Genomic DNA, 25,080 nt, shown 5'->3' on the forward strand with positions numbered 1-25,080 from the left:
TTTAGGTCTTATTTTCCTTACTCCCTACCACCAACTTACCACACACTCTTTACTTTTGTTCATGTCCATTATTGAATATGACTTCTGTCTTCATTCAGGCATGTCCCTTTCCCATACAGTGGCCCAGGAGACTGGACATAGCCCCTGTGCAAGGCTGCTTCTAACCTCCTCCTTTCCACTCTAAACTTCCTGCTGTTTCCTATTCCTCTGATTGTCTCCTGGGAAGGAAACTAGGAGACTGGATCAGAGTTTGGCCACTTGATCAGTCCAAAAGGACTGGTATATAAATGTTAGTCTCAGCTACTCATAAAATTCAAAATTGGATAAAGCTCTGAATAGTACTTGTACAGAATTGTGTAACAAAACAATCACAATGTGCTCCAAAATTAGATGTTATTCTTATGCAGCCAGACAATAATCTGTTATCATCATTATACAGAGAAATTTCATAAATCATGATTATCACAATCACCATCCTAACTGTGAAGAATACACTTTGTTTCTATATACTATTATCCCAAGTCATATCCAGAGCACTTACCTATTTCACTTCTCACAGTGATCTTTGGATGCAGGCTCTAATAATACATGCCCCCTTTGAGCATTCACTAAAGAATTGGTTGCATAAAAAGATTAGGAGCTGAGGAAATGGAGGTGGGATTCATGGTGTTAGACATTCTACTGGCAAAGCACACAGAGCACTCCATCACCAAAACAGAAATGTACAGATTACTCACTTGCAATGGCTCTAAGGACACATATTCATACCTACATTGTTTCTCCATATGAAGAGTCTGAAAGAGAAATTTTCCTTGAGATTTCTATTCATTGACTGGAAAAACTACTACTCTTCAGAGATTGTTCACAGATGCTTAAATTAATGAAGAGAAGCTTAACATTTATATACCTGATCTTTACATTTCTATGTAATAATGTTTCTACTTGATCCAGCATCTGTCTCTGTGTTAGCTTCAAACTTTAGAAATATCATAATTATTTTTTACTCAAGAGTTTAGTAATCTTGACTGTTAAAATTTGGATAAGTGTTCCCAAAAGTTCTATGTAATACAAAAGCTTGGTCCGAGGATGGTAGAGGAAATTGTAACAAATCTTCAGGAGATGAGGCCTAGTAAAAAGTCCTGAGGTGTTGGAAAGCATGGTTTGAAAAATAGATTGGGAAATACCAATCTCCTCCTCCTCCATCATCATCATCATCATCATCATCATCATCATCATCATCATCTCCTCCTCCACCTTTCCCTCCTCCCTCCCCTCTATATTCTCCTTTGACTTGAGGTGGGAGAAATCCCTCCAATATTTTCTCCCTTAATAATGTGCCACCTTTCACAGAGGCCCAAACCAAGGGGCCACCAGATCTTAGACTTGAAACATAAGTCTTAAATTAAGCCTCTCTTGCTGGAGCATTTCCTGTGGTTTAAATGCCATGTATTATAGTTACATGATTTCACTACTAAGGCTTACTCCTGTGAACTTGTCTATGAACTTATGTCTTACCGTTGCTTCTCTATATCATCTTATCTTATTCCTATAGTCTATAACCTATGCCTATGACATTGATTATATTGCCAGGTTCACACCACAGCAGAACTGGCCACGAGGCCCAGAGCACTTATCCTCCGTGAGTATGAAACAGTCCCTGAAAGGTTCCCCAGAGGCTGAATCCAGGACCACACTCAGTCTGGCCATAGCCTGGTCCACCCTGTTGCAGGAATACTCCATGTGGGGCCTCTCCAGGCAGCGCGTGCTGAGTCTCTGCTTCTGGGCCCTGGAACTCGGCTTCCCTCCAGAGCTCTGCATGGCTGCCCAAGGGGTGGCTCATGCTGTGCATGGCCCGGTGTCATGCTCCTGCCCTCTGCACGTTCAGTCTGTGGCATTGGCCCTCTAAAGGTGATGCAGGTAGGCCATTGCCTGTCTGGAGGGCAGGGACAGGGCTAGGAGCAGAGGAGCTGCTGCCTACGCCCACAGCCCACCTTGGCCTGGACTGGAATCAGGACGGAAGCAAAGCCCGCGGGGCACTAGTGGGGCTGGGGCCCAGAAAAAGCAGGAGCCACGGAGAAGCAGGCCAGCTCTGCTGAATAGAGTGCCCTGCAGGTGGCTGGAGTTCAGGATTCCCGTGCTTCCTTAGCGGGTGCTGTACGAGGCGAAGGCCAGTTGGGCGCCTGAAGAAGCCCTGAGCTCCTTGGCCACAGTCACGGCCTGGGTAAGAGGCGGTGGCCTGCGACACAAGTGGCCTGCGCTCTGCCCATGTGGCCACTGGCCTGCCCCGGCTTGGCCACCATCCTGGCCCGGCTTGGCCCATGGTCTGCCCCAGCTCCACTGTGGGTACCTTGGCCATGCAGCTGGCGCAGGGGCAGTCGGAAATCTTCAGCAAAGAGAACCATCAGAAATGGAGGGGGTTGCTGGTCCTGGGCCTCCAGAAGGTCAGTGCTGGGCCCGTGGCCACCAGAGACCTGGGGGAGGGACCTGGCTGGCCCAAAGAGGGCGGGGTGCCTGTCTGTCCCTGAAGTCCTACAGGAAGCAGGGTCCTCCTCGCTCTCAGCTAAGGCCCAGCCATGTCCCCGTGGCCAGCGGCAGGGACTCTGCTGCCTGTTGGTCCTGGAGGGCATTTTCTCGATTTGGTATGTTTTGTTATGTTTTGATTTTTTGGCGGGTCCTGGAAGGAAGGGTTGGTTGTGGTCATAAAACTGGATTCAGGTCGCAGTCCTTTCTCAAACTCTGCTGCGATCCATCTGTTGTCCCTAGGAGGGATTCAGGTCAGAAAAAGACTGTACCTGGAATATAATACTTCATACATTAAATTCCTAGAAAAGGAAGGCAGTAGTGTGTTTTAAATGTAAAAAAACATTTTCTCAGGCATTCCAAATTTCAGATTTTCTAATGTCCTGATTCTTAAAAGTGGATATTGGCTCCCTTAGGGCAAATTTCAAGTCATGCTTTTTAAAACACTGGATGGAGTGATTGTCATCTCATTGGTGCACCAGGTTCTAAAGTATTAAACTGATCTTCTGACATGTGTAGTCCAATTCTGTAAGGAGACGAAATCAATGTGGAAGTGTGCTGGTGGTCTTAATGAACTCTGACCTGAATTAAAGGCAAAGGGGGAAATGCTTAGATAGTACTTCTATCATGAAGTGTGAGTTCGGTTATCAGGTAGGTCTATGTTGTTGGCAGCATAAGGCAAGTATATACCCATTACTACTTTGTGGTAGCCAATAGTATTTAAGTGTAGGTGGTATTGACAAATCATCTTCATGTTCAGGTCCATATTTGTTTTTTTTTCAGGATATGTTAGAGCAAAACCAGGACTAGTATCCAATCCTTGTCCTTTGCTTTAGTCCTATTAGGTAGCATTCATATGTTGTGCTTGTTTTCTAGGTGCTTGGCAAATATTATATTGTTGAACTCAACAATTGTGGTGTACCCTTTGCTTATAAAATATGTATAAGAAAATTTGACCATTTTAGTGAAGTATAAAAACAATTTCTATTTATTAACAATTTTTAATAGAATTAATGTAAATTCCCACAGGAACATTTTAAATACTTTGGGAAATTTTTGGTGAAGTACTTTAGATTATATTCAGCTTAACACTATTTGGGACATTGTCACATGCAGGTTTGTAGTGCCTGCTAAGAGTTGCAGGCATTATAGCTCTTAAGGTGCTCAACATTGGGTCTGGAGGAAGTTTTTGATTAGAAAATTACCTTGTTTTCTTATTTGTACAGTTTTCTATGTTTTGATTCTCAAACTCTCTACCAGTTTTCCAAATATTCTCTCAAGATTTTTAGTTCCCTCAGTTGTGGTATCAATTTTCTTTTCTTGAGACAGTTTCTCCCAGGATCTTCTGACCTGAATGTGGACTGGTGATATTTCTGTTTTTCTGACCTAAATGTGGACTGGTGATATTTTTGTTTATTAAATAGTTCTCATCCTGTAATTTCCCTTCATTTCATTCTGGGCATTCTTTTAGCCGTTCTTCCACAATGGTTCTTTCATTTCTTATATTCCAGATTTTTCTTTTATTGATATTTATATTCATTTTACAATAGCAGAACCCACAGAAGCTTAATGAGAAAGAATATATGGGAGATAAGATTTTTTACCTCGGTATATATAGGAGTATGGTACTATGACGCGTCATTGATAATTTGTTTGAATGTTGAATTCTGTTTTGGAAATTAGTGTTGTTTAGCTTTTAGTATTACTATTAAAGTCTAGAATAATCTCACTGCTCCTTGTATATCATCCACTCTTTCTTCCTCCCTAACCCCCAGTCTTGGAGGAGGTTCTCTGTCTCTGAAGCTCTGACAGTGTTTGTGTTTGTCTCTCTGTGTGTGTGTGTGTGTGTGTGTGTGTGTGTGTGTGTGTGTGTGTTTAATTCAGGAGCACTGTACCCTTGAGCTGTATCCCAAACTCTTTGTTAATTTTTACTTATTTTTTTAAATTTTGAGACAGAGTCTCACTGAAATACTGATTCTGACCTTGGATTTTGATTCTCCTACCTCACTCTTCTCCTGAGAACCTGGTGTTACAGGTCTGTTCTGCTATACCCTTACAGAATTTGAAAATTGTCCTTTTTTTCTTTGAACTGGGTATTAGAATGACCATTTAGACTTATTTTATTGATAACTTTACCCTTCTTTTTTCTTTGCCTGATGATTCTTTTTTAAGTCCTCTTTATGGTGAATTGTAACCCAATCAGAAAATGCATATAAATAAAAAATATACAATTTACAGAACACCAGTATTTAACCATCACTGGGCATAATGTGTGGTGAAGTTATCACACTTTCAGCACTTTTCTAATCATATCTCTTTAAAAGGTACCCCACTTTTATGGTAGTCACTGCTTTTTTATAATTTCCTCATCTAATCAGGTGTCCCTAAATACCATAGTTAGTTTTGTCTGATTTTGAACTTCTTAAATATAATAGAATGAATTCAATCATATGTGTTTTTATTTTTTTAATCTGGCTTCATTATGTTAATAATATTTTGAAGATAGATCCATGTTTTTATTACTACTGTTATTTTTTTTGCTATATGTTGTATGAATATGCCACAATATATTATTACACTTTAGTAATAATTTCCAGTTTGGGAATTATAACTAATAATGTTACTTACAATCCTCCTGGTGCGTGTCTTCAAGTATACATGTGAGTAATGTCTCTGAAATAGTGATATGTAATAGAATATAATGTGAAATATATATATATAATTTAAATTTTTTTCCAAGCTACATTTAAATGTAAGTAGACAGAGATAAAGTTGATTTTAATGATACATTTTATTCAGCCTAATAAATATATAATCATTGCAACACATGATAGATTAAAAAATTAAGATATTTTCCATTTTTATACTAAATATTTTAACTCTGGCCTGTGTTTTATACTCTTAAGAGCCTGTATCAATTCAGTGGAGCTATATTGTAGATGTGCATTATCCATATTTGACCAAAGTCTACTGTATTAAATGCTTAACTGTAAAGAATATATATGTATATGTTCATGATAGGACACATTCTGACAGGTTAATTGTTAGGTGATTTTGTCCTTGTTTGAACATCATGAAGAATACATACACAAACCTAGATAATATTAGATAATCACTTACTTTGGCCCACTGTAGCCTGTTATTGCATATTATTTTATAGTAAACTTACCATTTTTGGTTTTTAAGAGATGGGGTCTTACTTTGACTGTCACCAATCCCCTGGATTAAAGCATTCTTCTTGGCTTAGCAATCCTCCTTCCTCAGTTTCCAAAATGCTGTGACTATACGTGGATAACACCACAACTGGATATGCACTTTTAAAATAAGTAGCAAGACTCCAAAATAAAAAAAAAAGTATGGGAGAGCAAATATACAAATGAATAATATAGATGCTCATTATATTATCAAATGTTATTCATTTTTCAGAATTGTATGTGCTATACTTTGATATGACTGGAAGAACTGTAAGTTTGTTTATACTAACATCACCACAAACACATGAGTGTCATGTTGATGTCAAGACAGCTATGACTTCATTATGTATTAAGGATTTTTTTCAGTTAGACTATGATCTTTTTTGGTGGTACTAGGGATTAAAGCCAAGGGTTCTCTACCACCAAGCTACATGTACAGCCTTTTATTATTATTACTTTTAAAAAATTTAAAACATTGTCTTGCTAAGCTGCCTAGGCTAGTTTCAAAACTTCATCCTCCTATTAGCTCAAATTGTAGGTGTGCACCACTTCACCTGGCTAGCTCCATTATACTCTTATGGGATCACTGTTATATATGTGATCTGTTGCTGATTAGAATCTCATGTGACTCATGTATGTATGAAATGGTGAATTTGAGCCATTTACTGCTCCAACAGCAGTGTAAGTAAGTTCCTATTGCTCCAAATTATCATCAATATTTGATAATAATTTTGCTGACTTGTTAGTGGGTAATAGTTTTTAATATTTTCTGAGTTGCATTTCCTTATTTCCTAAAGAGTTAGAGCACCTTTGTATGTATATTGGCTATTTAAATGTCATCTGTTGTGAAGTGCTTGTATTTTTCCTTTATTTTCTAGGACATAGATCAACACCAGGACATGCTCATGCTAGGCAAACACTCTACTACTGAGCTGTATACCCTAAGCATACCCCCATCTTCTTCTATTAGGGTTTTGATACTTTTTTTTTCCTATTGAGGGTTTAGGAATCCTTCATATATTCTGGATATGAATCATTTTGTTATATGTGTCACATCCATCTCCACTTCTGCAACTTAATTTTTTTCTTCTTTGAGGTGGCTTTTGATGAATCTGAGTTAAATGTAGTTAAAGTGTGTTATCCCTTCCCTGTATGATTAGTAACTTATGTGTTCTCTTGAAGAAGTCTTTTTTCTACCTAAGGTCATAAAGATATATGTTTACATTATCAGAACTTTAATAAATATGTTTAGTTAGTAGGTATGAAAGCCTGCAAGTATTGATTTTTATGTTGAATATGAAGTAGGGATTGAAGTTGACTTTTTCCATATAGGTGTCTTTAATTGTTCAGTATCATTCATCCAATTTACCCCAATTCTCCACTGTCTACACTCTCCCATACTCTAATGTCACTTGTTGTAAGACAAGTGTATAAATGATCTTGCTTCTGAACAATCTAATCTGTTCCATTGATCTATTTCTCTATCCTTATGCCAATATATTAATTGCTGCAAGTTTGTAGTAAATTATAACAACTAGAGGAGCAAATACTTGTGCTTCTTTAAGGATTATATTACAGATTTTCTTAACCTTTTTAATTTTCTATGTTATTTTTTAAATTATCTTGTCAATACAGGCTCCTTGATTTGATTGTAATTTTGCTAACTTCTTGTGGGGAATTAACATAGCCCTTCAGAAAATATTAAATCTGATAATCACAAAAATAGTATCTTGTTCTTAGAACTTCAATTTCTCTTAATAGTTTAATTTTCTCCTGAGGGGTCTTCTTATTTTATATGATTTAGTCCAAAGTACATGATATTTTATTCTATTATAAGAGCTATTAATTGAAAATTTTATTTTTTAGCTTTGTAGCTGGTACATAAAAATGAAAGTTTACTTTTCATGAATTCAAATAATTTATCTGTATAACAGGTGTATCTTGTATGGGAGTCTTATTCTGGTGTCTCTAGAGAAGCTAAACTAATAGTATGCGCACACAAATAGAGACATTTAAAAATACATTTAGTATAAGGGAATTGGTTCATGCATTTATGGAGGCTAAAATGTCCAAAATCTGTATGTGACAAGTTGGAAACCTATAATTATATAGTTCCAGTCTGAGTCTGAAGGCCAGAGTGAGGCTCTCTCCTGAGAGCTCATGGTCTGAGTTTCAGTATGAGTCATAATCCAAATGCAGAAGACTCACATCTCACTTCAAATACAATCAAACAGAGAAAGATTTCTTGATTACTCTGTCTTTAAGTCTATTCAGGTCTCTAGTAGATTAGATGAGGCCACCCACATTGGAGAGGGCATATTGCTGTACTAATTTTGCAAATTTAAATGTTTATTTTTATCTAGAATAACCCTCAGATACTCAGACACAATATATAACCAAATATCTAGGTACCTAAAATCAGCCATCACAAGGCACAATATAATTAACTGCAAATTACTTACTTCCTTACAAATTCTACAACTAAAAATATAAAATCTGTTGATTTTAACAAAAGTAACTGAGAAAATGCTCATATTAAAGAATAATGGTTAAACAATACTGAGTTAATTATTATCTCAGCAAGTTAGCAAAAGAACATCAAGTTAGCAAAAGAACAGAAATAATAAAAATGAATCAGAAATAAATGAAACATATAATTGATATCAATGAAGTCAAGAGGTGATTCTTGGAAAAATTAATAAGATTGATAAACTTTTGAGGTACTAAATCAAGAAATAGAATGGACATACAAGTAACTAATATTAGCAATGAGAGAAGGGAGTTCATTATAGCTCTTTTAAGACTTATTTATTATATAAGAGGCTATAATGCTTTGTTAATGTTAAATGATTTTGCACTGATTTTTTTTCAAGGAAAGTCCACTCAGGAAATGGTAAATCCTAAATCATAAGCCATTCATTAATTGGTATTCATTGGTTTCATAGTAGGTTCATAATCCAGATATGAGGGAGAATGTTGTGCTAAATTTTGAGAATTTAAATGAAACAGTCAACTTCATGCTTTTTCTTTGTAGGCTGAATTTAATTATCAACTGAATTTTAAAAATAACTGTGAGATTATTAAAGATTTCAAAGATTCTTTTTGTTTATTTCTTGGTCATTGGCACTGATATCCTTTTAATACCATGCCATAAAAAGTTTAAGACAATACTTGCATTCAGTTAACAAGTACTGATAAGTTACCTAATATATAATAGGCAATGTTACTTATGGTATTTCTTATATCAAAAAAAAGGGTTCAGCAGAGTTATATGATGAAAGTGAGCAACATATAACATCATAAAACTTGAGTAGCATCTAATTAAAAAAGCATCTGTATGATTTGTGTAGTAGTATGTTTTTTTCAGAGGCACCTTTATTGCTGGGATTTTTTACCTGGTAGCAGTATTAATTGGCTCAAAGTATCCACAATTTTTTTTTCATTGTACACAAATATACACACACATACACACACACATACACACACACACACACACACACACGCATACACTTTTTGGTTTTAGGAAGAAGAGTACTCAATGGCTGTGGGCTCACTTGGTTCAGCCAAAGCCCACTGAAGAGCTGAGGAGGTTGTGGTGACAAAGTATAAAAGAGGCCTCTGGTGACCAGTTTCACAGAACATGTTCCACGTTATTATTGCATAGGGAAGCCTTTTATGCATAGTCTGTTACCTAGTAAATTTAGCTGAGGGCCATAATAATCCAGTGAGAAAGCAACACACTTACAAGTGGCTTCCAATGGGCTGAAAGTTCACTGGCAAAAAGCAGAAAGAAAAGGAACACAATGTGCACGTGAGGGTGGCCAGGTTACCATGGTGATAGGGCTGGTGGTGATTGGTGTTCCAAACCACAAATATCAGAAACAGTGTGTGGAGCCCTATGAGCCCTCACAAAGGCAAATAGGCTTATTTCCAGCTTACATGCCCAACAAATGGCCTTTTCACATATTTTCAAAAGATCAAAAAAAATATGAAAAAAAATACACCCATTAGATAGACTATGCCTGACAGGTAGTTGAGATGATAGAAACCAAAGCAGATGTATGAATTAAGTGCTGAATAAATTTATGTCTTGATTTTCAAAGCTTTAAAAATATTCTACACATTAGGAAATTCTTTTCTCTTTCTGCTGATACTAGTTGTTATCTTAGAGAGAGAGAGAGAGAGAGAGAGAGAGAGAGAGAGAGAGAGAGAGAGAGAGAGAGAGAGATGCCCCTAATATGAAGAGAGAAAATCAAAAGATCTTAAAGGTTTTCCAGCTGTCTCTAATTCTTTTTAGTAAGAATAACAGGAGACATTTTTATTCAATGGGGAAATAAAAGCATTCATACTGAAATGTAGCCTACTTTAAGTCCCTTTAGGAATTTGCTATTTGGGAAATAGGAGATTTTTACCTTTATATATTATTAAATGTACAGTAGAATGACTCTGAAAATTTTTCATAAAATATAGAAAAAAGAATACTAAAGTGTTCAAAAGTACTTACGTAAATATTAGACCAACCAAAAAATGATGGCTGTTTAGGAGGGGGGCAATTTATAGGATAAAGTTGACTTACCATAAATATAATATTTTCATAAGAATAAAAATGAGACTTGGAAAAAATCAATATGAAAGAGAAATTTGACTTAATGAAAAACTGCTTTCCTCAATTTTATTTACTTGTTTTGCAAAATGTGATAACTATATTTTTTATAGTTACTCATAATTTTAATTCTTATTTGGAAGATCTTAATTACAGAGCATGATGACCTGGGTAATAGCCGATTTTTAGATCCAAGAAACAAAATTTCCTTTAAGTTTGATCACTTATGGAAAGAAGCAAGTGACCCTCAACCAGAGGAAGTAGATGGAGGTTTGAAGTCTTGGAGAGAATCCTGTGACAATGCTTTAAGAGTCTATGGGAAAGATCATTATTCCAACAGCTTCTGTACTGTTAAGTATCTGTCTGCCTATTTCATTATCAGAGTGTTATATTTCTTACATTTACCTTATCACTTGGGAACTTTGGCCAACCAAACTTCACTTCTTTCTTAGTTATGGTCTCTGTATTTTATTCCCTAAATCTTTTTTTTTAATATTTTTTAGTCATCAGTGGGCATTTATTTATTTATTTATTTATTTATTTATTTATTTATTTATATGTGTTGCTGAGAATCGAACCCAGTGCCTCACACATACTAGGCAAGCGTTCTACCACTGATCCACAACCCCAGACCCCTAAGTCATTTTTGAAAGGAGTATAAATACATGAAAAATTTCTATATGTTCTTATTTACCCAGCATGTAAGAGGAGGGGCTCAGAAGTTCACAGTCTGCAGAAGTTCACATAAAAGCAGCTTTTACTTTCACTGTTCTGGGCAAATTAACTCTTCAAGGACAATACCTGAGAGGGGGAGAGCTTCTCTTCTTTCTATCCTCCCCGTGCCAGCTGTCACCATGGAGCCCATTTGTAACTACATCTTAAAAATGTAGACATCTCTGTGAAGCCGAGCTCAAGGCCAGAGGCCTTGTTTGCACATTTCTTCAAAGTACTATACTGGATATGTTTGTGAAAAATTAGTAAGGGGGTGTTCACCACCTGGAGTGCTGGTATCTTCTTGGCCAGTGGCCAAGTAAACAGAGTGACATGAAAATAGGAAGTTTATCTATAATGCACTCTTTTGCTGACAGTCCTAAAATCAGCCATGGTGAAGAAGGCTTCTCTGTGGAGAAAGGGAATGCCACTTCAGAGGAAACAATAACAAACTGCCAGTTATTCAGTATTTGGTTTACTTACATTTGCTAAAGGCAAGAGTCCCCTACAGGTGGACAGTCAGGTAAAAGGAGTTTGGGGCTCCTTGGTGGATAAGTGGATAGTGAGGGTCATACCCTGCTGAGAATTAAAGTTAGAGATGTCTGGTGTGTGACTGTATTCCAAGGTAGTCTTCCAACCTAATTTCTTGTGGATTTCTCTTATGGATACTCCCCTCTGACATAAGGTTGTTCCTTGGTATTACAGGTAACTTTCCTCTAGTAAATACAAATACTTTCTTAAATTTAATTCTCCTTTTATGATAACCTAAATCTATAAACAATTTTTCATTACACCCCTGAAAGAGAAATTATATCAGTAAAAATTATATAAGTGAAAAGTAAATTTTAGGTGGTAGGAAGCTTTTCTTCATATAGGTTCATATAAATGTGTTGTGAGTGGAGGCACAGGCCTGCAATTCTGGATACTTGAAAGGGAGGCTGAGGCAGGAGGATTAATTTTGAGGCCAGCCTGGGAAATTTAGTGAGAACCTGTATCAAAATTTTTTAAAAAAATTAAAAAGGGCTAGAGATGTATCTAAGTGGTAAAGCACCCTCAGGTTTAATCCCCACAGTTCATATAGTTGGGAAAGGCATACAAATAACTTTGTAACTATAAATAATTTTCATAAAAAGAGTGAAAGAGAAAGAGGAATGTTTTACTTGTGAGATGTCAAAACATAATGTGAAAAGAGCATAGTTTTAGTTCAAAGAAAGTCACTCAACTCAGGGGAACAGAAGTATGATTTTTTTTAAAAAAAGATCACACTTAAAAAGGTGTGCTAATTTTGGTTCATAATAAACTTCAGATCACTGAGAAAAAGATGGGTTTGTAAAAAAAGAACAAGTGGCCTATCAAGTGGAGAAAGAAAATAGTCGGCCCCCCAATTAAAAACCTTGAACAAAAACTTTAAAGTTATGATTTTTACAAAGTATTAAAAACAATAGAAGAAAATAATGGATATGTTTAAAATTTGCTGGGTGTTAAGTTTTTCCTAAGCAAAGTATATAACCTAGTCTCCGTGAAGAAGACTGAGACAGCTGATAACAGGTGATAGAATGAGAGAAAATATATATAAAATATTATTGAAAATTTAAAAAATAAATATATGTAAATAACACAAAATAAACATGAAATTTATTTTGTGTGATAATTCATTACCAAAATAACATGAAATCTATGAGAAAATGATATAATAGACACTTTACAAAAGGAAAAGTCATACTGTTTGAAAAAATTTCAATTACTAACAATCAAACAAATTTATATTAAAACATCAATGACATAATTTTGTCCAATACCATTGTCCATAAAACTTAAACTGCTTATGATGTAAAATATTGAGTATAGGGGAAATGGACACTTTCACACACTCTTGTTGAAACCTTATTAAAGGGACAGTCAGCAGTATCTAGCAAACAGAATTTGGTCCATCAAATCCACTCTAAGGACCTATTCTAAAGAAATTATCATACAAGTGCACAAATATTGATATTAAAAATAAAAGAATGAATTAATAAAGGATTATTGTAACATTATTTGCAATAAGAAGTAATTGGAAATAACCTGAGTGCCAAATAATAGAGAAATGGTTAAAGAAATTATAGTGTATCCACATAGTAGTATCAGGTTATTTTTTTGACAGTTTTTTTATATATTTAAAAACAAAATCAACCTCCCCCCAATTAACCCCCCAAACAAACAAAAACCAGATTAAATAAAATTTACAGTGAATATACCCAGCAAACATCTGTATGTGCAATTAAATACTGTGTCTGTTACTGTGGCACAAACCTCAAACAAACAATATACAAGTGTTCTGGGGGTAAGGGGAGTCCCCAAGTTTTAACTCTGGGGGGTTTGGGGAGACAAGCTGGGGGAAGTAAGAGAATGGGGAAATCAATTTAGTTTTTCTTAATTCTGTCCATATAAATATACTCATAAAGACCAAAAAAAGGAAAAGGAAAATAGGATGGAAAGAGAATAAAGAGGGGAGTGTGGGATGCTCCCAATTCTACCTGACAAAAAAAATAAGAAATTAATTCTGTGGTGGAAGAAGAGATTAAAAAAATGATAGAAGAGGATGGAAAGGAGAGGGAAGCAAAGGGGGTCCAATCAAGGAAAAAGAGGGGACCCATGGCAGGGAATTGGCAAGGAGTCCAGTGCCAGTGTGAGTCTGTTTCCCTCTTGATCCCTAATGACATAGGCCCCAGTTTGGCATCTGTCTCCTTACTTTCTGCCTCTGTTCCATCTGGGTCCTCTCCACTCTGTCCCCAGGCCCTATTGTGACACTTCCTTCCCCTTCTCCATTTATTGGGAGCTGGCTCGCTCCAGGATCCTCAGGTCATAGTTCTTTTTGGCCACTTGAAGTTTGAAGCGACTCACAGAGTTGTTCAGGTGAAGGGAGGCATTCTGGGCAGCCAGGGGGCTGGGAAACACAGCCACAATGGTGTAAAAGGCAGCGAGGTCTGAGTGGCGGCCATTCTTGGCAGTCCCACTGTTGTCCCCTCCACCCCCACCAGGCAGCCCCTGAGCATCCTTGAGCCATTGGATCTTGGCACTGGATATGGCGAGTTGAGTGAAGAGTTTGTCTGCCTCAGTACGAGTGATGCCTTCAGGGGTCCATTAGGGACATTCAGTTGCATGACCACCACTCCTGGTCCTGAAGGTGACACTCCTGAGTACTGCTGTGGCATCTGTGGCATCTTCAGATCTGTCACCTCCAGCATGCGCCCAAGGACTGGTGTACCGTGTAAGTTGACTGGCTGTGAAGCAAGGGAGGGCAGATGGACAGATTGTACTGTAATGGCTGGCCCAACAGGGAGTAGCGCCCATCACCCTGTGCTGGATCCCCAGGCCGGGGGAACTGTGTGAGGACAGGCAGGGGACTGAGTCCTGTGCAGACATTGCTGAGGCTGGTGACAGGAGAGGGTGCTGGAGATTGAGTAGGAGATGTGACAGGGCTGCTGCTCATTTGTGTGTTGGCCTGGGGGCTAGTGTCAGGATTGTACAGGTCTCCAGGCTTCTGACCCTGCTGGTCGATGTAGTATTTACTGTAATTCCATGGAACCATGGATGGGTTTGGGGGGGGTGCTGGGGTCCATTAGGGACATTCAGTTGCATGACCACCACTCCTGGTCCTGAAGGTGACACTCCTGAGTACTGCTGTGGCATCTGTGGTGGACTGCAGGGAGAAGGAGACTGAGGCATCTGGTACTGTTCAGAGCCAGGGGGCTGTAGAAACCCAACAGAAGGGCTTGTACCATTCTGCTGAGCTGGTGGGATCATGCTGTAGTACACTGGTACACCCCCTGCAGGGAGACCTCCTTGTACAGACTGGCTCGCAGGGACTAGCATGGGTTGTTGAAAAGGTGGCTGAACCACATTTTGCGAGTCACTGCCCACTGGGACTTTGTAAGAAGGCAGTGGAGTGTACTGAACCACCAGGCCTTGCATTTGGCCCCTCATGTTGCTCCTCTAGTTGCTGAGCAGGCCCTGGTTCTGGGGCTGCTGGGCCCCAATCATGCCTTGGTAAGCCACCTGTTGCTTGTTAGGCATCAAGGGCTGTAAACCAGGCTGCTGGGATGGCTGAGGCAACTGTTGACCACGTTGGGGGCTGTAGGCCACCTGGATCTGTTGAGGAGGCTGTATGTAGCCCTGGGGTGGCAGGACTTGCTGAGTAGGTGGTGCGTGGCTAGAAGTGGAATAGTTGGAAGTGGGGAGGGGCTGTCCAGTGGAAGCCATGATGAAGCTAGTCTGCTGAGGGTGCTGGGAGATAAGTGGGGGCTGAAATAGAGCTGAAGAGGGGTCAGCTGCTTCAGCAGAACCTTGGCGGCTAAGGTTCATTTGTCCAAAGGGGTTGCTGAGGTCATCTGCCTGTGAGATTATGTGATTATTCAAAGGAGGCTGTTGCTGAGGTGTGGGTGGAAGAGCAGGAAGTTGCTGCTGCTGCTGCTGCTGCTGCAGCAGCTGGACAGTACAAGGAAGAAGGCCCCGGACAGACTGGGGTGAGGTGACCTGGTTGCACACTTCTGGGGCACCTAGTGCCATGCCTGGCCTGAAGATCCTTCCTGCACTGCCACCTTTACTACTGCCGATGCTGTCACCTCGGGTGAGGATAGAGATTCCACTGAAACTGCTGGCTTTGGTGACAGGAGGTCGCATGCTCCGGACAGAGCCATCTGAGTCTGTGCTGCTCCAAGGCCTTGGCTCCAGGGATTTGAGTTCACTGTCTGTGCTGCTCTGGTGGCTGCTTGAAGCACGACTCAGCCCTTCTCGGTTCCCCCTAAAAATCTGCCTTCTCTTGTGAGAACCAGAAGAAAAGGCTTCTTTGGAGAGTCTGATGTCATTTAGATATCCGTTCTGGCCAGTCTCTCAGGCAAATATTCTCTCTCTCGGACCCTTTGATATTCTTCCTCTCTCTCTTCTATTGACTTGCTCCTCCTTCCATCCTGCAATGGAACTCTGATCTGGTTATCATCTCCGTCCATACTGGCATCATCTCTCTTGAGGACGAATCTCTGCTGAAATTCGGCATTCTTCTCATCTTTTATATGTTCTGAGAACCTCTGTTCAGGGATTCTTGTGTTGCTGGTTTTTTTGTTGATGATGACAGCTTTCCCAGTTTGATCAACATTGTGGTCCATTCCAAAATAGGCAGCTACCTGGTGTAGATAGCATCCGGTGATATGAGGTCATCTAAGGGAACTTCTTGAACTGGTTATTGTTGTCATTAATAAATTTCAGAATCTCTTGTTCTAATTTTAGCAGCATCATTCTGTCCCTTGGGTTCTTTTTCAGTGTATTTACAAGAAATTCATGTAGGTCTATTCCAGTGGAGTCTGTATATTCTTGGCTGGAGTCTCTAGAGAGCATCTTCCTTGGGACCTTTTCTTTGTTTTTGTCCTTGTCTTCCTTTTCAGAGACATCCTTTGTGGACTTTTCCTCCTCCTTATCAGAGGGGCAACTGATATGCAATTGAATTATATCCTGGGTTTCTAATGGTGGGGTGGAGGACTCTTCACATACTGCCAGACTACGTACCAATTTCAGCTTGGAATTAGACTTGGCTCTTTTCCTGGCATGACCATGGTTGGATGTCCGCCTATGTGTCTCCTGTTGCAAACTGGTATCTTCACCTTCTTTCTCAACTTCTTCCTTACTTGGAGTTTTAGATATAAACTTGTTTTTGCTTACAGATTCCTCCATCAGTTGGTTTTTTTTTTTTCTGATTCTTTCATTATTTCCAGGGTCTCTTGATTAGTGTTACTGTCAGACATGTTCTTCAACAGAACACAGTAGCCTCTATGGACTCCTGAATAAATGTTCAGCCTCCATGAGTCCAGTGCTGGAATGGAATCACATATAAGAAACAAGTCTGATTACTAGCTGAGATGTATTGCCTCATCCATACAAGGTAAAGTATTAAGAATAGTATTTATCAAATGTAACTTGGAGAGACACTGGGAAAAGGTAGTGGATAGCCTCTAGCAATTCACCTCACGCAGACCTCAGCGGGGAGGGCGCCAGCGTCTCCGCCCGCCACCCGGGCCCAAGGCCACTTGGCTGTGGCTTGACCAGGTGGCTTCTGCAGGAGGGCTCTTCTTGGAGGGGGTTTCCCAGGGCCCAGGGCGGGGGAGCAGGGGGCACGGGGCGGGGGAGGGGAAAGGGACTTGGGAAGGAGGGGGGGAGAGGGGAAGAAAAGGGGGGAAACCAAACTCGGAAAGGGAGAAAAAGGAGTATCAGGTTATTTTTTAAATGAGGTAGATCTATACTTATTGATGGCACATCAATAAGTATAGAGGTGGATATACTATAACTTATTTAACCATTTTTCTATTATTTGGCACTCAGGTTATTTTTAAATGAGGTAGATCTATACATATTGATATGCCATCTTGCTGTATTTTGAGTTAAAAAAGCTAGTTTCAGAATCTTCCATATAAGGTGATCCAATTTAGGCAAGGAAATGTATATGAACATATTAAATACATAAATGTATAGAAATACATAGATTAAAGACATGCATGCCAAATTATTGTAGGGGAAAACTAAGAGAGCTATAGCAAGGTAGATAAGGGAATAGTTATTTGATCTTTCACAAGTTATGTAAGTTCTCTATGAGTCAGTTCATCTACAAAATGCTTACTTCAAAGAATTTTGTGAGGATAAAAATGAAGCAATGTATGTAAAACACTTAAAATGAAGCCTGGCTATTAACTTCCTTAATAAGACTCCCAAAGTGCATGAAGTTAAACCAAAAACAATAAGTGGGATAGCATCGAATTAGAAAGCTTCTGCACAGCGAAGAAATGACTAAAAGTGTAAAGAGATAGCCTACAGAATGGGAGAACATCTTTGCCACCTGCTCTTCAGATAGAGGGTTAATATCCAGAATATATAAATAATGCAAAAACATCAAGAAACCACATAACCCAAATAATAAAATGAGCAAAAGAGCCAAACAGATATTTCTCAAAAGAAGAAATACAAATGGCCAATAAATATATGAAAAAAACTTCAACATTTCTAGCAATCAGAGACCTATAAATCAAAACTATATTAAGATTTTATATCACTCCAGTCAGAATGAATTATCCAGAATACAAGTAATAATAAATGTTGGCAGAAATGTGGGGGGAAATGTGCACTCATACATTGTTGATGGGACTGCAAAGTACTACTACTCTGGAAAGTGGGATGGAGATTCTTCAGAAAACTAGGACTGAAACACCCATATGAAACAGTAATCACACTCTGAGGTGTATATCCAAAATATCTAAAATTTGTATACTATAAGGATTCAGCTACATCAATGTTTATCGCAGCACAATTAAAAATAGCCAAATGATGGATCCAAATTAGGTGCCCTTCAACAGATAAATGGATAAAGAAAATGTTACACACACACACACACATACACACTGTATACTCCTTTCAGAAGAATGAAATTATGTCATTTGCCAGTAAATGGATGAAATTGGAAATGATAACACTAAGTGAAATAAGCCAGATCCAGCATGTTAAAGGTTGAATGTTTTCTTTGATATGCACAAGTTAGACCGAATAAGGAAAAAAGAAGAAGAATATTGGGGGATTCTATGAAAATGGAAGAGAGATGAGTGGAGTGGAGGAATGTTATTAAAGAGGAGGGAGAAGGGACAGGAAAAGGGAAAATTGGTGGAATGTATCTGATATAAATTTTCTATGTACATAGGTGAATATACCACAGTGAATCTCACCTTTATGTATATCTATGGCATTAATTAAAAATACTATAAGTAAATAGAAGAAAGATAAGTAGAGTAGAGGAAAAGGAACAAGGAGAGGGAGGATGAAAGGGAAAGGGGAAAATGGGGATTGAATTAGTACCAATTATATTTCATGCTTTTATAATTATGCCAAAATGAATCTTAATGTTATGTGTAACTTAAGTGAACTAATAAAAATGCAGACTGAACATAGTATATGCTTACTATGTAATAATTTGCTATTATTATGTTATTTAAATATTTTTCAATAAGAATGCATTCATAGATTGCCTAAGCAATAAAAAGAACAAAATGAGAAATTAAAATGAGCATGGAACAGAAATATATCCAAATTCAAAAAGAAAATAAAGGAAAAAATAATTTGCCTATACTGGAATTTAACTATACCCTATCCCAGGAGAACATGAGATTCATGTTACATATATTTCTTCTTCTTTTTCTTTTTCTTCTTCTTCTTCTTTTTTCTTGTACTTGGATTGAACCCTGGAGTGGTTTAACATTGTGCCATCTCCCCAACCCTTTTTTATGTTTTATTTTGAAACAGGGTCTTTCTAAGTGGCTTGGGGCCTCACTAAATTGCTGAGGCTGGCTTTGGACTTGTGATCATCCTGCCTCAGCCTCCTGACCTTCTGGGGTTACAGGTGTGCACCACCACGCCTTGCCAATGATATATATCTTAAATTGTTCCTTTGATAGAAAGAAAATCATGGCTACAATATTTTGCAGCACCTTTTATCAAGAGATGAAGGAAATTCTTTACCCTTTGGTCCAAACTACTCCTGTGATTGTCTTTGAGCAACAGGATATGACAGAAGCAATATGTTATATTCTGGAGCCTAGGCCTTTTGAGGCTTTACATATTCTACCTTTGCTATCATGGGATGCTGCCCTGACTCTGCCATATAAGGCAATTAGTGTGGCCTATTAGGCAGTGAAAGACCATATGGAGGAGAACTGGGTTCTAAGGCATCCAGGCAACACCTAGCATCTCTTGCCAGGGAAGACTGAGTCCACATTGTACATTCCCTGTTCATCTTTCAATTAAATGTAGCTGAACAAATGTATGTGTGGAAAAAAAAAAGTAGACCAAAAGTGTGGTTAACCCACAGAATCATGAGAAATAATAAATTGCTATTATTTTGAGTCACTAAGTTTTAGGGTCATTTGTTATGCAATAATAATTAACTGATACACAAGATATGAGCTGTCACTGAGTGGCACCACATGGAGAGAGAGGTCAAGAAACCTCAGTTATTCCAGCCACTATAGCTGAAGCACTAGACACATAGTTGAGGCTACGTGGGAAGAGCTCAGCTCCAGGATACCTGAAGGCAGCCACTTTCATAAGTCCAGACAATCCAACAGAAAGATTCCCACAAAGCTGTGAGAAATGGTAGGTTGCTATTTTAAACTATACAGTAACTTTTATTAAGCAGCAATATATAAATGACACCATAACCAAGAAGCCTAATTTACTAGATACATAGAAAATGCAATATTTTTGATATGGTGTGTCGCCTAAGGTTTCTTATATTCAAAGCTTGGTCCCCAGTGTGTTAGTGTTGGGAGATGATGATTAGGTCATTGGGTGTGCTGCCCTTGGAAGGAATTGATGTAGTTCTGCTGACACCCTGGTTAGTTCTCATGAGAGTGTTGTGATAAAACAACAAGCCTAACTCCTAAGTGTCTCTGGTTTCTTGTCTCCTCATGTAATCTCTCCACCATTTACATATTCCTTACATGATGACATCTGCCATAAGATTTTCATCATAGCTGGGCAAATGCCTGCACCATACAATGTGGACTTTCAGCCTTCAAAATTCTTTTAAGTTACCAAGTCCAGAATTGTGTGCTAAATACACTGCTTTTCTTTATTAATTACCAGCCTCGGATTATAACAATGAAAAATGGACTAATACAGAAAGAATCTCTTTTAAATGCAGTATTATCTCTTATATATTCCATCACATAGAACAATGTTCTATTAAGGTACTAGATTTTTCCCCCTGAGAGAAAAATATATATATAGCTTTATCCCTGAGCTATATCCCTACTCCTTTCTATTTTTTTTTTAAATCTAGACATGGGTTTTTGCTAAGATGCTTTGGGATTTGCTAAGTTGCTGAGGCTGGCCTCAAACTTGTGATCCTCTTGCCTCAGCCTCCGAAGTCATAGGGATTATAGGCATATAACACTGTGCTCAACAAGGGTCAGATTTTAAAGAAAATTTCTTATATAGGGTAGGAAACATTATAATTCTAATTATTTAAACTTAATCATTCTATTTTCCCTGAGTTCTTTTCATTATTATTTTAATTCTTTGTCTTAGAAATAAAGATTTTAATTCAAAACTTATCTTTATTTCTTTCTAAATGGTGTATGATATATAACCAAACTATAATAAGGACATAGCCTTACCATCAAGGAAATAAAAGTACAATAGGATAATTAAGCATGTAAATAACTATGATACAAAAAAAGAATGGAATAAGAGACCAGAAAGGAAAAGTACTTTTGAAGTTCAGAAGATATCATTTCAGGATGGAAGTTAAGGGAGGGCATACTGGAAAATATAGCAAAAGGTATGAGACTGACAACTATGGATAGACAGCTAGAAATGAAGAAGGGCATTTCAGGCAGATGAAGAGTGTTTTGAACTAGGAATTTTTAGGTTTTATTCATAATGATATTTAAACAAAAGGACAAATGGTTCCATTTTACCCAAATATCTGTCTGATAGCCTGTGGGATAAACTATACTTCACATAATTTCAAGCAGGGCAGTAGTAACCTGCAGCATCTAGAACTTCAACCAAGGCATCAGATACCCTAAAAATGGATGAGCCTACTTCTTTAGTGTTAGGTAACTACTGTCTATGCCCATCCTGTGATTGAAATTACTTTGGTGATAAAACATAGTGGTCTTGGAGGAGTCTGCATTACTATAATGATATTATGTAAAAGTGTGTTTATAGCAATTTTGAGATGAATAAAGTCTTGCCTTTAAAACAAAAGTCAAGGAGAGGTAAATATTTTGTGAGGAAGAATAGTTATGTCTTTATTTTTAATGTATAACCTTCTGAATATGATATGACACATATTATGGGAAATAAAATACAGAATTATATTAAAAAGAAATTGTAAATCACCAGAAAATTTCTGATACCATTAATACTGTAATTTCTCTCTCCTAGTTCTTTCTCCATTCACCTATATATAAATATTTTATTACAGTCTACTCATGCAAAGATAGGATTATACACTATTGATATCTCTCAATTTTTATTTAAAAATACTTGCGGAGCCAGGTGCAGTGGTGCACACTTGTAATCTCAGTGGCTTGGGAAGCTGAGACAGGAGAATCCCGAGTTCAAAGCCAGCCTCACCAAAGGTGAGGTGCCAAGCAACTCAGTGAGACCCTGTCTCCAAATAAAAAACAAAATAGGGCTGGGGATGTGGCCCAGTGGTTGAGTGCTCCTGAGTTCACTCCCTGGTATGTGTGTGTGTGTGTGTGTGTATGTGTTTGTGTGAACTATGTATTTGATTAAAGGAGTGGTTATGTTTATCCTCTGCCAATAGACTGCAATCTCCACAAGAGAAGGAACAGGTGTGTTTTGTTTTCCACTGCCTTCCCAATACATAGTAGGTGTTCTGAAAATTTTTGCTTAGTGAAAGTAGGAATGAAACAATTAAGACATATAGGGAGACTATTTATCTGAGAAGAAATTATTCACATTTATGTGTTGTATGGAAAATGATGAGATCCTTATTCTGAATTTCCAAATAAATTTTATTTTAGAATCCAATAAGATCTGTGATATACTATCCTAATAATTATTAGCATCTAATAGCAATTGTCAATGTATGTGACTATAAAGACTTCTTTGGGGCATTATTAAACATGTGTTTTAGAAGCACTAAGTGCCTTATTATTGCAGTATAAAGTAATAGTTACCTGTAAGTCAACCATAATAATAATTCACTTAAAAGTTTCTGATGATGAGGTCAGAAAGTTAAAGAGAAGTTCAAGTGCATTTAAATGCCAACAGAACGATCTTAATTGTTCTATACTCTTTTCAAATTCTTTATTCTGGAGTGAAATTTCATCTCTTAAAAACAGAAATCATAGTATATTTTGAAATCAATTTTCCCCTTTTCAACAATTGTGATAGTTTAAAAGTGCCAGAAAGTAATATTTTTAAAAGTATTTTCAATAAAAAGACAAACACTGGCATAAAGCCAGCTTTCAGATCTGCAAGGGAAGACACTATATTAAATTTATGAGGGCACAAATTATTGTTATTGCCATATTTGTTTATGTGTATGAATATCAAATATAAGTCAATCTTATATAAATTAAATACCAAGGTACTCTTCTTTTAACTGTCTATAATTTAACATTTGGGCAGTTATTTGAATCCATTATAGCAATAATACAAATGAATTGCCACTGCATCCTATTGAGAAGCCTTGGTTCCTGAAGGTTATGATTAATCTGTTTTAGGGATACATTTTATTGTGAGTATAAGGTACAGCAGCATTGATGGAGCCTTTCCAGTGAAGGATATACTATATGAGTGTACACTTACTTCTTTAAGCAGGGTTTGCTATATGGAATACAAAATGACATGCTAAAGCCTAAAATTAGAACAAAAAGCATTTTGCTTTTCCTTGGTAGTTTAGCCAGAGAAGAGGCTCTACAGGGTCTATTTGGATACTAATTAGGAATAGGTAAAGAGAAGACTTTAAATGGTTTGTCAGTTGTTCTCCTGAGCCTTATTTGGGTGTATAAAAAATAAGTCATCTGATTCTATTGTGAACAGATGGATGCAAAATCCTGGCCACCAACTGTTCCCATCCAAGTGAGCTTCCTCCAAAGTGGCTACTTTCCTGAGAGGGGCACAGTGGCAGGATATGGGCACTTCCTAGCAGCAAGCTGGTGAATGCAGTTTTAGAGACCTGTTTATGAAGAAGCTGTTTGGATAGAATATCATTAAGCCACCTTTCCGGCTTCTAGTCATTGTAACCAAAATTTAAAGTGCCAGAACCATTCAAAATCTCAGGTAGATGGTTTCTGGATTGTATTACCAATTGCAATAGAAAATAATGGCTTGCCACAAGTACATATCAAAAGAATGCCTTTGAAAACATCTTCCCATTAGTCAAGCAACCAAAAAAAAAAACACTTCATTTCAGATGGTACACACTGATTTTTTATGTAATTGTTATTGACTTTAGTCTTCTAATATTATTGTACTTACACTCTTACTTATGAGGGTACTTATATATTTCAAGTGCCCAACCTCAGAGGCAGTTTCTCAAGAAGTCATTAAGCCATCAGAGCTCCATGTTTGTGAAGTGTTTTCCCTGTCCCTTACTTTTGGAATCTCCTCTACCACCTTCATGGTTGTGAACACCTGAGAATTTTCAATTCCAGATATGTATTCACAGATTTTCTTCCTCTTCTCCTCTAATTGTGTCTTACTTGGGGCTATGGTAAGGTCAAGGCAGTGTTCTGGATAAGAGTGGGAAGATTTTTGTGTAGCACATGTTTGCATACACATTGGATCCATTTTCCTATTTTCCATTCAAAATACTTAAAGCCTGACACTAACCTATAACCTACTAGACTCTGACTACTAATCCTATCATGATGGAGAAAAATAAATTTAACAGAAAAGAAGTACGGGCAGTTCAGAGGAGGCATGGTGTATACTTGGAATTGCCTTTTGCTTTATCAAGGCTATGTGATATAAATCTTGTCAACTTTTCATTGTAATAATTCTCCATGAGTTTTGAAAGTTAACAAATATGCAAATTCCTGTCTCCCTTTCTCTGTAGCCTATTCAGCACATGTATTTTTATATTCATATACAGAATCCTGTCTGGTATCACATGTACATTCTTGTGAGGTTGCTGACTTTGGCAGATACAAATTGTGAGAAGAGTTCACTCCCTGTAAATGCTGATGGAACTGAAAATTCAACCTATGGGTGAGCTTCCTAGATGAACAATATTATACATAAAACGATGTTCAGTAAAATGAATATTTTTGGACCTGTGGATGATATATATTCCATGATGAAATTCGATTGGCATATATATTGTTACATTTTATGTGTGTGTGTGTGTGTGTGTGTGTGTGTGTGTGTGTGTGTGTGTGTATATATATATATATACTCTCCAGATTTTTCAAAATATGAAATATATGTATCTTATTATACACTCCCTAAATTCATTCATCTTCATATATGTGGATTTATAATAAACTTTTCAAAAGATTA

The 25,080-nt window shown here is 37.6% G+C and overlaps 1 protein-coding gene and 1 pseudogene across 2 annotated transcripts in view; one reads left to right on the plus strand and one right to left on the minus strand.

Moving 5' to 3' along the window:
* The window catches only part of LOC144364874 (small conductance calcium-activated potassium channel protein 2-like), a 44,536-nt gene extending 19,844 nt beyond the window's left edge, over positions 1–24,692 (plus strand). For both annotated transcript variants that reach the window (XM_078014908.1, XM_078014911.1), the window contains one exon: positions 24,674–24,692. The gene's annotated coding sequence lies outside the window, so the exon portion shown is untranslated. The remainder of the gene's footprint in view (positions 1–24,673) is intronic.
* Positions 13,250–17,077, minus strand: LOC101972334 (R3H domain-containing protein 2-like; annotated as a pseudogene).
* Positions 24,693–25,080: the final 388 nt, after the last annotated feature.

This window comes from Ictidomys tridecemlineatus, chromosome 1 (assembly GCF_052094955.1).
Source record: "Ictidomys tridecemlineatus isolate mIctTri1 chromosome 1, mIctTri1.hap1, whole genome shotgun sequence".
Taxonomy (NCBI): domain Eukaryota; kingdom Metazoa; phylum Chordata; class Mammalia; order Rodentia; family Sciuridae; genus Ictidomys; species Ictidomys tridecemlineatus.